The sequence below is a fragment of the Myotis myotis genome, unplaced genomic scaffold, assembly GCF_014108235.1.
Source record: "Myotis myotis isolate mMyoMyo1 unplaced genomic scaffold, mMyoMyo1.p scaffold_m19_p_1, whole genome shotgun sequence".
NCBI lineage: Eukaryota > Metazoa > Chordata > Mammalia > Chiroptera > Vespertilionidae > Myotis > Myotis myotis.
The window spans coordinates 152151158-152163354 of record NW_023416313.1 but is presented as its reverse complement, the minus strand read 5'-3'; positions in this window follow the sequence as shown (position 1 = coordinate 152163354).

Genomic DNA, 12197 nt, shown 5'->3' with positions numbered 1-12197 from the left:
GTGATCAGGGGGTTTGGGAGCTCCCCCGTATCAGGCACAGAGCAGGGCTGATCAGGAGGTTGGGGCGCCTTCCCCTGTCACGAACAGAGCAGGGCCAATAGGGAGGTTGTGGCCCCACCCCCTGTCACACACAGAGCCGCAGGGCGATCAGGGGGTTTGGGCGCTGCCCCCTGTCACGCTGATCCCGGTGCTGTGAGGCATATTACCCTTTTACTATATAGGATAGAGGCCTGGTGCATGGGTGGGGGCCGGCTGGTTTGCCCTGAAGGGCGTCCTGGATCAGGGTGGGGGTCCCCACTGGGGTGCCTGGCCAGCCTGGGTGAGGAGATGATGGCTGTTTGCACCTGGTCACACACCCTTCAGTGTGGGGGTCCCCACTGGGGTGCCTGGCCAGCCTGGGTGAGGGGATGATGGCTGTTTGCAGCTGGTCACACATTGTTCAGGGTGGGGGTCCCCACTGGGGTGCCTGGCCAGTCTGGGTGAGGGGCTGAGGACTGTTTTCAGGGTGGCGGGTGACGGAAGCTCCCAACCGCTCCTTTTTTTCTTTTTCTTTTTATTCTGGGCCAGCTTTAGCTCCGAGGCTCCAGCTCTTAGGCCTCCGCTCCTGAAAGCAGGTATCTGGTTTGTTTCGGTTCTATAATCGAAACTCTGTATCAACTCCAGCTCTGAGATCCCGGCTTGCTGAAAGCTGGTTTCTGGGGTTTTATTTAGCTTCTATATTCGTTACAATGTTTCTTAAACTGCAGGCTCAGAGGCCTGCAAGGCAGGCGGGGAATGTTGGAGTCCTCTGTCACTGAAGCAAGCAAGCCTCATGTTAGTTTCAAGCTGCCTGGCTGCCGGCCGCCATCTTGGCTGGCAGTTAATTTGCATATCTCGCTGATTAGCCAATGGGAAGGGTAGCGGTCGTACACCAATTACCATGTTTCTCTTTTATTAGATAGGATTATTCCAGAATGTAGCCCTTGGATTCACACCTTATAAAAGAAACTATAATTGTAAAGAACTATGTTAGAAAGATTTTGTAGTAGACTTGTTCTGTTTGCCCAGCTAGATCCACTTTCTAACCTTTACTGCTTTGTGCCTTGGAAGGCTGGATTGTGAAGGACTGCAAAAACTTGGTTCAACCAAGAGGTCACTGGTTTGATTCCTGGTCAGGGCACATGTCTCGGTTTCAGACTCCATCTCCAGTAGGGAGTGTGCAGAAGGCAGCCAATTTATGATTCTCATCATTGATGTTTCCATCTCTCTCTCTCCTTCTCCCTTCCTCTCTATGAAATAAAAAAAACCCCATATTTTAAATAAATGATTGGTTTCCTTTGTCCTCTGGGTGCTCCCAGTTGGGTTCAGCCATAGGAGATATCAGTAGGACATCCCTTTCTGTTTCCCTTACCACTGCCCATACTTCTAAGAAAGGTTAATGAAAAGATAATTTACAACCACCCCTTCAAGTCCCCCATGTATTTCCGGTCAAGACCCTAATCCATATATCTTTCAAGGAGATCCATATATCGTAATTATGGAAAATACTGTGAAGGTGAGAGGTGACCTGTTTATTATTCAGGCCCTTTGCTTTTCTCTCCTTTTTTGCTGCCTGGCTCTTGGCTTCTTCATATCATGGCCACAAGGGGGCGAACAAGGATAGGAACAGAGACACTAAAAAAACAACACAGAATTTTTATAAATGTTGGGTTACCAACAGAGGCTCACTCCAGGTCTTACAGTTAACATTTATTTTGTTTTTTTCTTGTTTTTCTGATTTAGCAATGTTTTTCATAAATATAAGTTATACAGATACGAAGCTATTTTTAAAAATAAAGGGAGAAGCTAATTGTGTGTGTGTGTGTGTGTGTGTGTGTGTGTGTGTGTGTGTGTGTGTCCTATGTAATAAAAGCATAATACCCAAATCGACCAAATGGCCGAACAGCAGGACAACCATCCAGACAACCACCCGAGACCGCGCTATGACACCCACTGGCGCCAGGCCAGCCAAGGCGGATGCGATGCAATTGGTCGGGGGCTCAGCCATCGCCCCATGATCGCACTGCAGAAGGAGGTCCCTCTGTGAGGGAAGCCTGGTCCCGGGTGTTGGCAGGAAGCCAGTGCCGGCAGCCAGGGGAAGTAAGGCCTACTCTTGCACAAAATTTGTGCATCGGGTCTGTAGTATTATGCTGCTCTGGACTACACTTTGAGCAGGGATCTGTGGGGAAGAGCTATGATCATCAAAGTATGGCCCTCTACTTATGGGTGGACTATGAGGATCCCCCAGTCCAGATACTAAAATACAAGGTCTTTCTTTAGTTCTTTTGATCACACACAAGCAGTTCCATAGAATTGCATATAACACTAAATGCTATATTTTGTGAATTATTAAGAACCATTCAATTTTTTTTAAATATATTTTATTGATTTTTCACAGAGAGAAGGGAGAGAGATAGAGAGCCAGAAACATCGATGAGAGAGAAACATCGATCAGCTGCCTCCTGCACATCCTCCACTGGGGAAGTGCCCGCAACCCAGGCACATGCCCCCGACCGGAATCGAACCTGGGACCCCTCAGTCCGCAGGCCGACGCTCTATCCACTGAGCCAAACCGGTTTCGGCTACCATTCAATTTTTGAGGGCTTCTAAAAGTATGCTGGGCCCTCGGCACTGTGCCTACTGTGTCTAATACATGAGTTGGCCTTGGTTTACTGAAGACTCTAAGAATTCCAAGAGAAAGACTGGCAGTCACACAATACTTGGCAGACTGTTGTGCTCCCACAGTTAGTGAGCAGAGGCAGATAGTTAGAATTCCTACAATTTTCAGACAGGATGCTGACTGAAACACTGCATCAGCAGTGCTGTGAGTTGGTCATAATTTTCAGTTGCTGCTATTCCTATTCCTAATTATGCATCACTGTTAATGTACTTTATCTGTTCATCTACATGGGAGTTAACCCTAGAAAATTTAGTGATACAAATCAATATAATTTTCCAAAAACCAGACTTTATAAGATACGTATTATTATAGTTCAAATGTCATTCAGTCCCTTAATACTAAAGCAGATATAGAATTTCCCACCATGTTTTTCAGTTGTCAGAACATGTCTATAACTTCATATTCATCTCTTATAAAATAAATACAAGTGACTCAGACCTGGGGATTTGCTTGTACTTTGTTTTACATCTGAAGATTCAAAGTGAATGTTGAAGGTGTCATCAGTGAGTGTAAGTAGAACCTGATGCTAAAAAGGTGGTGGAAAAATATCTTGAATAGGCTAAGAGTGACAAAAAGAGATCACAATAGTTTCAGGAGAGATGATCCATGATAGAAGGGAAAAAGTCTGGAAGCATCAGTGGAAATAGAGGAAAATGCTCTTTAATTCTGTCCCCAGGAAAATATCAGAGAACAGACTGGCTCTTGGATGCATAGCTGACCTTTGCCATAAATTATAATTGAACTGCAATTTCTCTTTTCTGTTACTATTCAGTGTCATTTCCATCTGAAATTAGTGTCTTTCATCCTGGCCAGCCTATCTGAATGGTTATAATAGTAACATTTGTCTGGCTTAGCTTCTAAAATTTGGACCTTATATCCAAAAGTACCTACAGTCAAGAAAATATAACTTCCCAAAAATAACCTGACTTGTTATCTTAGGTTGCATATGACTCTCATTGTATCCAGAGCATTGAAAGTTAACATTGGTGGCAACTGGACCACTGGTTACTGATGCATTTGCTGTTTTTCTCTTGGGCGCCAGATCAAGTTTTGGTCTGTGAGAAAGGATGGTGAAAAGAAAATGTATACCTTGAAAAAAGAGTATTAGACCAGAATGTTTTTGGCAATGAGAACACAAATGTTCTTTTCCTTTTGAGACTCAAAAAAAGCAAATGAACCAAAGGGAACCGAGATACCTTATATTTCTCACTTAAAAGAGACCTATTAACAACCACCAGGTTTTTAGAAGGTTCTGAACAACTTAGAAAGCGGTGTGTAAAACTTAATCCGGTTGCTACATCCAACACTATGCTAATGAGATGAATGTAAAATGGAACACTTAGAATGCTTTGACAAAATGTAAAATCACATCCATTTCTCTGGCCTTTGGTACGCTATATTTAAGTCCCCCTAACAAATCTCTCTATATAGAATTACTAAACAATGTTTAAAAAATGAATCATGAATTTCGTCTAAGCCTGCAATTCTAAGTTCGTCTATACAGACAACAGCCTGACAGGTGGCCTGGCCGTGGAGCACACAGCTTACATCAAACAACAAGGCATCTGAGAACTTCCAGAACACAGCAGTCAGGGTGTAACTTCCTTGGGCAAAGGTTTCAACTGATTTGAGTAAGAAGTTCTGATGAGGGGTTAAAACTAGGACCAAAAGCCCTAGAAAAATAGATTTCAGCTTATGAAGGGGTTAGAACCTTCTAAGACGGAATGGACTGTTGCCAGGAAGTGGCAGCTATCTAGCAGAAATAGGCCATTCAGCCACTTGGTGGAGATGCCATCAAGGAGAATTCAAGTAACATATGGCTGTATATGACGATTTTAATCTTGGGATTTTGTGGTTCTTTATTTGGAGTCTGAACAGTTGTTGTTTTAAACTCCTTGAGATCTTATTAATAGTGATTTCAGGAAATACAATCATCATTTCTCACATGCCAAATGAAAAAGACTCAGCATATATAAACCAGAGTGCTAGCTATTATCATTCATAAACAATCTTTCAACAGGAAAAAAAAATGAGATAGTAAGTTCTATTACATGAGGTCATACCCACCGATGTTGCCAGTTGAGAATTATCCTATAAATTTAGATAGGATAATGGCTTGGAATTTATGCATTGTAGTTTAGTCACTCCCAAATTTCCTGTGAGGTCCTAAGTAAATCTACAAACATGAGAATTATCATTCCTAAAAATAACCCTCCTACTGTTCACATACCTCAGTGATGCTCAAACTTCTATGTGTGTCAGAATCACCTGGGAAGCTTATTAAATATCAGATGCCTGGCCCCCACCCACAGGGAATGTGACTCAATGGGTCTGGGATGGGGCCCTGAGTATTCCCATGTTTACAAGCTCCCCAGGTGACTAATGCACCACGTTGGAGAGCTACTGACCCATCACAGGAGTAAGCATCCTATATAATAAAAGGCTAATATGCAAATAGACCGAAAAGCAGAACAACCAAACAACTGGTCACTATGACGTGCGCTGACCACCAGGGGGCACACATGGAATATGGCAGGCATTGGCAACAGGTGGCAGAGCTCAGAATATGGCAGGCGTTAGTTGCAGCGGGATGGTAGAGCAGGTGAGCGGGGGCGCCAGACCAAGGCGGGACTTCGGTCGCTGTCATTGGGGCGAGCCTCTGGTGGTTACTGAAAATTCTTTGCTCCCACACGCCACAGTCATGTGCAGTGCTCACACCCGCTGCTGGCGCCTGGCACTGGCCCCAATCGCTGGGTGCTGTCAGCAGATGCTAGCGGCAGCTGCTGGCGCTGATTGCCCCTCAGGACTTCTCCACATCCCCCTGTTCCTGAGAGGCGATCGGGCAGCAGCCACCACTTGCACCCACTGACAGTCCTGGCCCTGCTCGCATCTGCTGCTGGCACTGGCCCCAATCACTCTGTGCCATCAGCATGTGGGAGCGGTGGCAGCAGGAGCGGGGCTGCCAGAAGACAGGAGACCGAGGGCCGGGCAGGGGTGCGGAGGGTGGGCTGAGACCCGCCCCTGTGCCCACCGCAGCCTCATGGCCCACAGTTCCTTTCAGGGTGCACAAATTCGTGCACAAGGCCCCTGGTTTTTAAATAAATAGACCAGTAAAGCTCTTAGAAAACAAAGTATAATATAAATGCTTTATTCTTTTAAGTATTAAAATTTTTAATATATTTTTATTAATTTCAGAGAGGAAGGGAGAGGGAGATAGAAACATCAATGATGAGAGAGAATCATTGATCGGTTGCCTCCTGCACGCCCCCTACTGGGGGCGCCCACAACCCAGGTATGTGCCCTTGATCAGAATTGAACCCAGGACCCTTCAGTCCGCAGGCTGACGCTCTATCCATTGAGCCAAACCAGCTAGGGCAGTGGTCCGCAAACTCATTAGTCAACAGAGCCAAATATCAACAGTACAACGATTGAAATTTCTTTTGAGAGCCAAATTTTTTAAACTTAAACTATATAGGTAGGTACATTGTTATTAACTTAATTAGGGTACTCCTAAAGCTTAGGAAGAGCCACACTCAAGGGGCCAAAGAGCCGCATGTGGCTCACGAGCTGCAGTTTGCCGACCACTGAGCTAGGGCAAAATGCTTTATTTTTAAGCAGAAGGATTCCTGTGTAGCTATTAGTAGCAAATTTCCAGAAGTCAAAATTATTATGTCCATATATCAGGATACTAACAAATTTCTCTCCAGCTCAACTCAATGCTTAGAACAGTGCAGGGGTGAAGAATATATACACAGGCTTTGGAGTCAAACCAGAGTTTGAATCTTGTCTGTGTCCATTGCTAACAGTGAGATGTTGGCCAAGTGGCTTCCCCTTGCTGAGCCTCGATTTCTCATAGAGAGAAAACAGGAATTGGAGTGCTTACCTCACAGGGTTGTTATGAAGATTAAATGAGATGATAGAATGGGCATGTAGCACAGCTACCGGCATGTGGAAAGCACTCAGTTAATGGAAGTATTATTATGGTGACTAATCACGAGATTATTTCAATGTGACCTTGTTATGATTAATACAGAATTAGAAATAGGATCAATTTAATAAGCTTTCTGTGGGCATATATTTGTTCCAGGAGAGGGCAAAATATACATGTGTTTCCATTATACACATTACAACAAAATATTTTATCTATTTTAAAGTAAGTAATTTTATCTAGTCCCTTCCATTCCTCATAAACTCCCCTATAATTACACAAGGAGATCATTTTACAGAAAGACATTAATGGCCTGAAATGGACATGTGTCATATTTGAGGCCACACAGCAGAAACAACTATGGAATACAAGATTTGGGAGGCTGATGTTATATCCCTGACCAAACATCTCCCTCAAAACCAGCATACTTTCCTAAGACAAAAAAAAAATTAGTCTTACAGTGGCGAGAGGTCTATGTCCTGATACCGGATAGAAAAGCAGCAACAGTAATCGGCAAACAGCATTAATCATAGTTCTCTTAGCCAGATGCTCTAACCCATTGGGTTAAACTAAATATGAACAATGTTCAGATAAAGAATCTTCAGCAACTGTAATTCCAATACAGCAGTTCAATTGCCCTATCTCAGACTTACCCAATTCTGGTTCTCAAAGGTCCCTAATCTTTTTCTATGAAACAACTTTTCATTTCCCAAACACTTTATGATTTTGCATCGGTGGGAGGTGGCGGGTGAGGCGAGGCAGAAAAAGGGCAGAAGCTGACAGTGAAGTCCCTGGCAGAGCGGGAGAGTGCTGACAATACAGTTACCGAGCCCCCTATTCACACCCCTTCCTGGGAACGGGTCAGAGGAAAGAAACCCGTGTGGTGGGGGCATCAACCTCCACGGAAGATCTGCCAGCAGAGATCCGGATGAGCTGCTAAAGGTCCCCTGGGTTTTAACAGAATTATCAGCACATCTATCAAACAATGAAGCTGTAAAGGGTACTGTGTTGGGTGTCTTATTGTCACAACTATTGTCTATTTGTTACCTTCATTCTGCAACAAAATATGCAGTCTTACAATGAATGACCCATGTGTAAGGCAGCAAGTCCCCATGGCAGTGACAGAGGGTTTGCAGATGTGCCCATCCACAGCGCGGCGGGGTCCTGTTACAGGAGCTCCATTACTGGGACTCTTCCCTTCATAGAAAAGCAGGTGCCAGTTGGTGGCTACAGCCAAGAAGCATGAGAGACCGATACGTACAGGCACCTGGGTCTTATCTGAATATTCTGGTCGACTAAAAGCACCCAGTAGCCCTTTGTTCCTTTGTTTACTCATTCTTCAAAAAAAATTGGATTGAATATTTCTTATTTAGGATGCATGGTGCTGGGAGCTGGGGATACAGTGCTGAATTAAACAAACTGATCCTACCTAAGAAGCTATTAACAAATAGGTAAACTACAGCATAGCCAGGTATACCTATGTGCCATTAAGGGGGGGGGGGGCGCGGAGCAGAGCATTCTCAGAGCACAAAGGTGGCACACCTGACACAAACAAAAACTGGAAGTGAAGAATAAGCTGAGACTCATAGATTCAAGAAAGTTATTTTAGAAGGTGGGGAGGGGAAAAGCCGAGAGGGAGAGAGAGGGAGAAGTGTTCTTGGCAGAAGGAATAGCAAATTTGAAAGCTTGGAATTGAAATTGCAGGGCGTGTCAGACAAACTGGCTAAAGAAAACACTGGCACCTAGTGGTATGTGTGTGTGTGTGTGTGTGTGTGTGTGTGTGGTGTGTGTGTGTGTGTGTGTGTGTGTGTGTGTGTGTGTGGTGTGTGGTGTGTGTGCGTGGTGTGTGTGTGGTGTGTGTGTGTGTGTGTGTGTGATGTGTGTGTGGTGTGTATGTGAGGTGTATGTGCATGGTGTGTGGTGTGTGCGCATGGTGTGTGTGGTATGTGTGGTGTGTGTGTGTGTGGTGTGTGTGTGGTGTGTGTGTGGTGTGTATGTGAGGTGTATGTGCACGGTGTGTGGTGTGTGCGCATGGTGTGTGTGGTATGTTTGTGTGGTGTGTGGTGTGTGTATGTGGTGTGTGTGGTGTGTGTATGTGGTGTGTGTGTGTGTGGTGTGTGGTGTGTGTGTGTGTGTGTGTGTATGTGAGGTGTATGTGCATGGTGTGTGGTGTGTGCGCATGGTGTGTGTGGTATGTGTGGTGTGGTGTGTGTATGGTGTGTGTGTGGTGTGTGTGTGGTGTGTGTGTGGTGTGTGTGGTGTGTATGTGTGTGTGTGGTGTGTGTATGTGTGTGTGGTGTGTGTGTGTGTGTGTGTGGTGTGTGTGTGTGTGGTGTGTGTGGTGTGTGTGTGGTGTGTGGTGTGTGTGTGTGGTGTGTGTGGTGTGTGTGTGGTGTGTGTGTGGTGTGTGTGGTGTGTATGTGAGGTGTATGTGCATGGTGTGTGGTGTGTGCGCATGGTGTGTGTGGTATGTGTGGTGTGTGGTGTGTGTGGTGTGTGTGGTGTGTGTGTGGTGTGTGTGTGGTGTGTGATGTGGTGTGTGTGTGGTGTGTGTGGTGTGTATGTGTGTATGTGTGTGTGGTGTGTGTGCGTGGTGTGTGCGTGGTGTGTATGTGTGTGTGTGGTGTGTGTATGTGTGTGTGGTGTGTGTGTGTGGTGTGTGGTGTGTGTATGTGGTGTGTGTGGTGTGTGTGTGGTGTGTGTGTGTGGTGTGTGTGTGTGTGTGGTGTGTGTGTGTGGTGTGTGTGGTGTGTGTGTGGTGTGTGTGGTGTGTGTGTGGTGTGTGTGTGGTGTGTGTGTGGTGTGTGTGTGGTGTGTGTGGTGTGTGTGTGGTGTGTATGTGAGGTGTATGTGCATGGTGTGTGGTGTGTGCGCATGGTGTGTGTGGTATGTGTGGTGTGTGGTGTGTGTGGTGTGTGTGGTGTGTGTGTGGTGTGTGTGTGTGGTGTGTGTATGTGGTGTGTGTGGTGTGTATGTGTGTATGTGTGTGTGTGGTGTGTGTGCGTGGTGTGTGCGTGGTGTGTATGTGTGTGTGTGGTGTGTGTATGTGTGTGTGGTGTGTGTGTGTGGTGTGTGGTGTGTGTATGTGGTGTGTGTGGTGTGTGTGTGGTGTGTGTGTGTGGTGTATGTGTGTGTGTGGTGTGTGTGTGTGGTGTGTGGTGTGTGTATGTGGTGTGTGTGGTGTGTGTGTGGTGTGTGTGGTGTGTGTGTGGTGTGTGTGTGGTGTGTGTGGTGTGTGTGTGGTGTGTGTGGTGTGTGTGTGGTGTGTGTGTGGTGTGTGTGGTGTGTGTGTGGTATGTTTGTGTGGTGTGTGGTGTATGTGTGGTATGTGGTGTGTGTGGTGTGTGTGAGGTATGTGTGCATGGTGTGTGGTGTGTACTGTGTGTGTGGTGTATGGTTTTTGTGTGGTATGTGATATGTGCTGTGTGTGTTATATGGTGTGTGTGGTGCATGTGTGGTGTGTGTGTGTGTAGTGTGTGTGTGTGTGATATCAAGATGAGATGAGCAAAGCCAAGAACATGAAAGGCCTAGTAAGCCAAGGTATTTTATCCTGAGGCAACACACCACCACTGAAATACATATTTTAAGTCAGGAAATGACTTGATTTTCTTGTAAAGTGGAAAAATCCCTCGAGCTATTTGTTGCATGAGATAAGGGACAAAGCTTAATAATTCTGTTAAACTCCTACCTCAGACAACTTGCCTAATAGGATAATAAAATTTTGCTACCCAAAATAATAGCCTATAGTGTTTTCTAAATTTATTAAAACCGTGTACACATTAAGGTGCAAGGAAGGTCCAGTTAGGTCACTAGCAGCAGTGAGTTGAAGTGATTAAATCAGACAGATTCTGAGCAAATAAAATGACAACAGCCAACACAACAACAGCCATCTGGTGTGATTGAATCAAAATTATGCCTTTGTTTTTTTGCCAGATTGGCAAAAAATATATTTTTTGGTAAGCCACAGAACTTTAGTATAATTAGTTTATGTGAGTCATGAGATGAAAGAGAATGGAAATCGCTGATCTGTACTATCTGAAGTTGCTTTTTGAGTCCAAAGAACTTCTTCCCCAGAATCCTTCAATCTGAAACAATCAAACAGTATCCAACTACACCCACCAATACGGAAAAAAAAACAAAACAACAGCACACACAGCCACACTCCTCCCTCCACATGCTTTCTGCCACTTATTTCACTTCCTTTTTCCACGTGTGCACCTGCTTCCTAGTACAGAGCCCACAAAGGCCAGCACACAGCAGGCACCCATTACAGGGTCTTTTTCAATGAAGATATGGTTTTAACTCTCTGTGTTTACATGCATAACAATCTGTTAGCCAAAACACACTTGAAAATTGAACTCACAGTGCATATTCTCCCAAACTTTTGTGTTGAGACGGAGGGAAACAGTGAAGTAGTAGGAACTTCTAAAAAGATCAACCCAAAAGATTTCATCCTCACCATGGACAAAAGGGTTGTCAAAGGGACACTCACTGTCCTGATTTCATGTGCCCCTCCCTTTGAAATAACTTGATATTTAAAATATTCGAAATTATAATTGCTGTCCTTGAAGGGTAAATTACAGGTTTCTGGGCTTTTCACAGTGGTCTGTGGTACTCCCAACCTATGCTACTATCCTTTATTTTTCTGAAAGAGCATGTCACATGGCGATAGTCACATGGAAAACAAGGCTGGTAGAAGCCTGCCTGATTTTAGCATGAGGATGTTCTAGTCTTAATTTTCCTTCAGCCATCTTATTAACACCTCCTTCATGCTAACAGCTTGTTCCTTCTGTTAAGATCTCAGTTGAAAACAAAGAAAAATAACAAAGAACAAAACAACTACAGGCATTTTTTAGAGAGGCTTCTGAAATCAGTGTGGGTTTTTTTCTTTGTACTTTGCTTTAACACTCCAATCGGGAAATCTTGATCTTCCAATTTGTGTGGTGTAAATACTCCCACCGTGACCAATTACAGCTATCAGGTCATGCCACTGATGGTGGAGTTGGGCTGTGCACAGCTGGCTTTCCCAGAAGTTGGTACAAGCTGGTTCCAGCATACCAATGCCTGTGACCTGAGTTGAGCCATACCAGACAATTCTAGCCAGTCAAGTCACTCCAGCTTAGGATCCAGTCATGGGGAGTAGCTAGGAACTGTTCTTGCTGTGTGCCCTGCCCACATTCCTGACTCCAAAAATTGTGAGCGTAATAAAACAGTTGGTTTTTTTTACTTCACTAGGTTTTTTTTTTTACTTCACTACGTTTTGGTTTTTTTTACAGCTTCATCGAGCTATTCATCCACTTAAAGTATAAAATTCAATGGCTTTTAGTATATCTGTAGAGTTATGTGATCATCACCATAATCAAATTTAGGTTATCTCTCTTATTCCCCTTAACTGCCACTTCCCAATCTTCCCACCTCACCCCCAGGCAACCAATAATAGATTTTCTGTCTCCATTGATATTCTTGTTCTGGACGTTTCATATAAGTTGGGATCATACAATGTGGTCATTTGTGACTGGCTTCACTCATTTAGCGTGTTTTCAAGGTTCATCCATGTTGCAGCATATATCA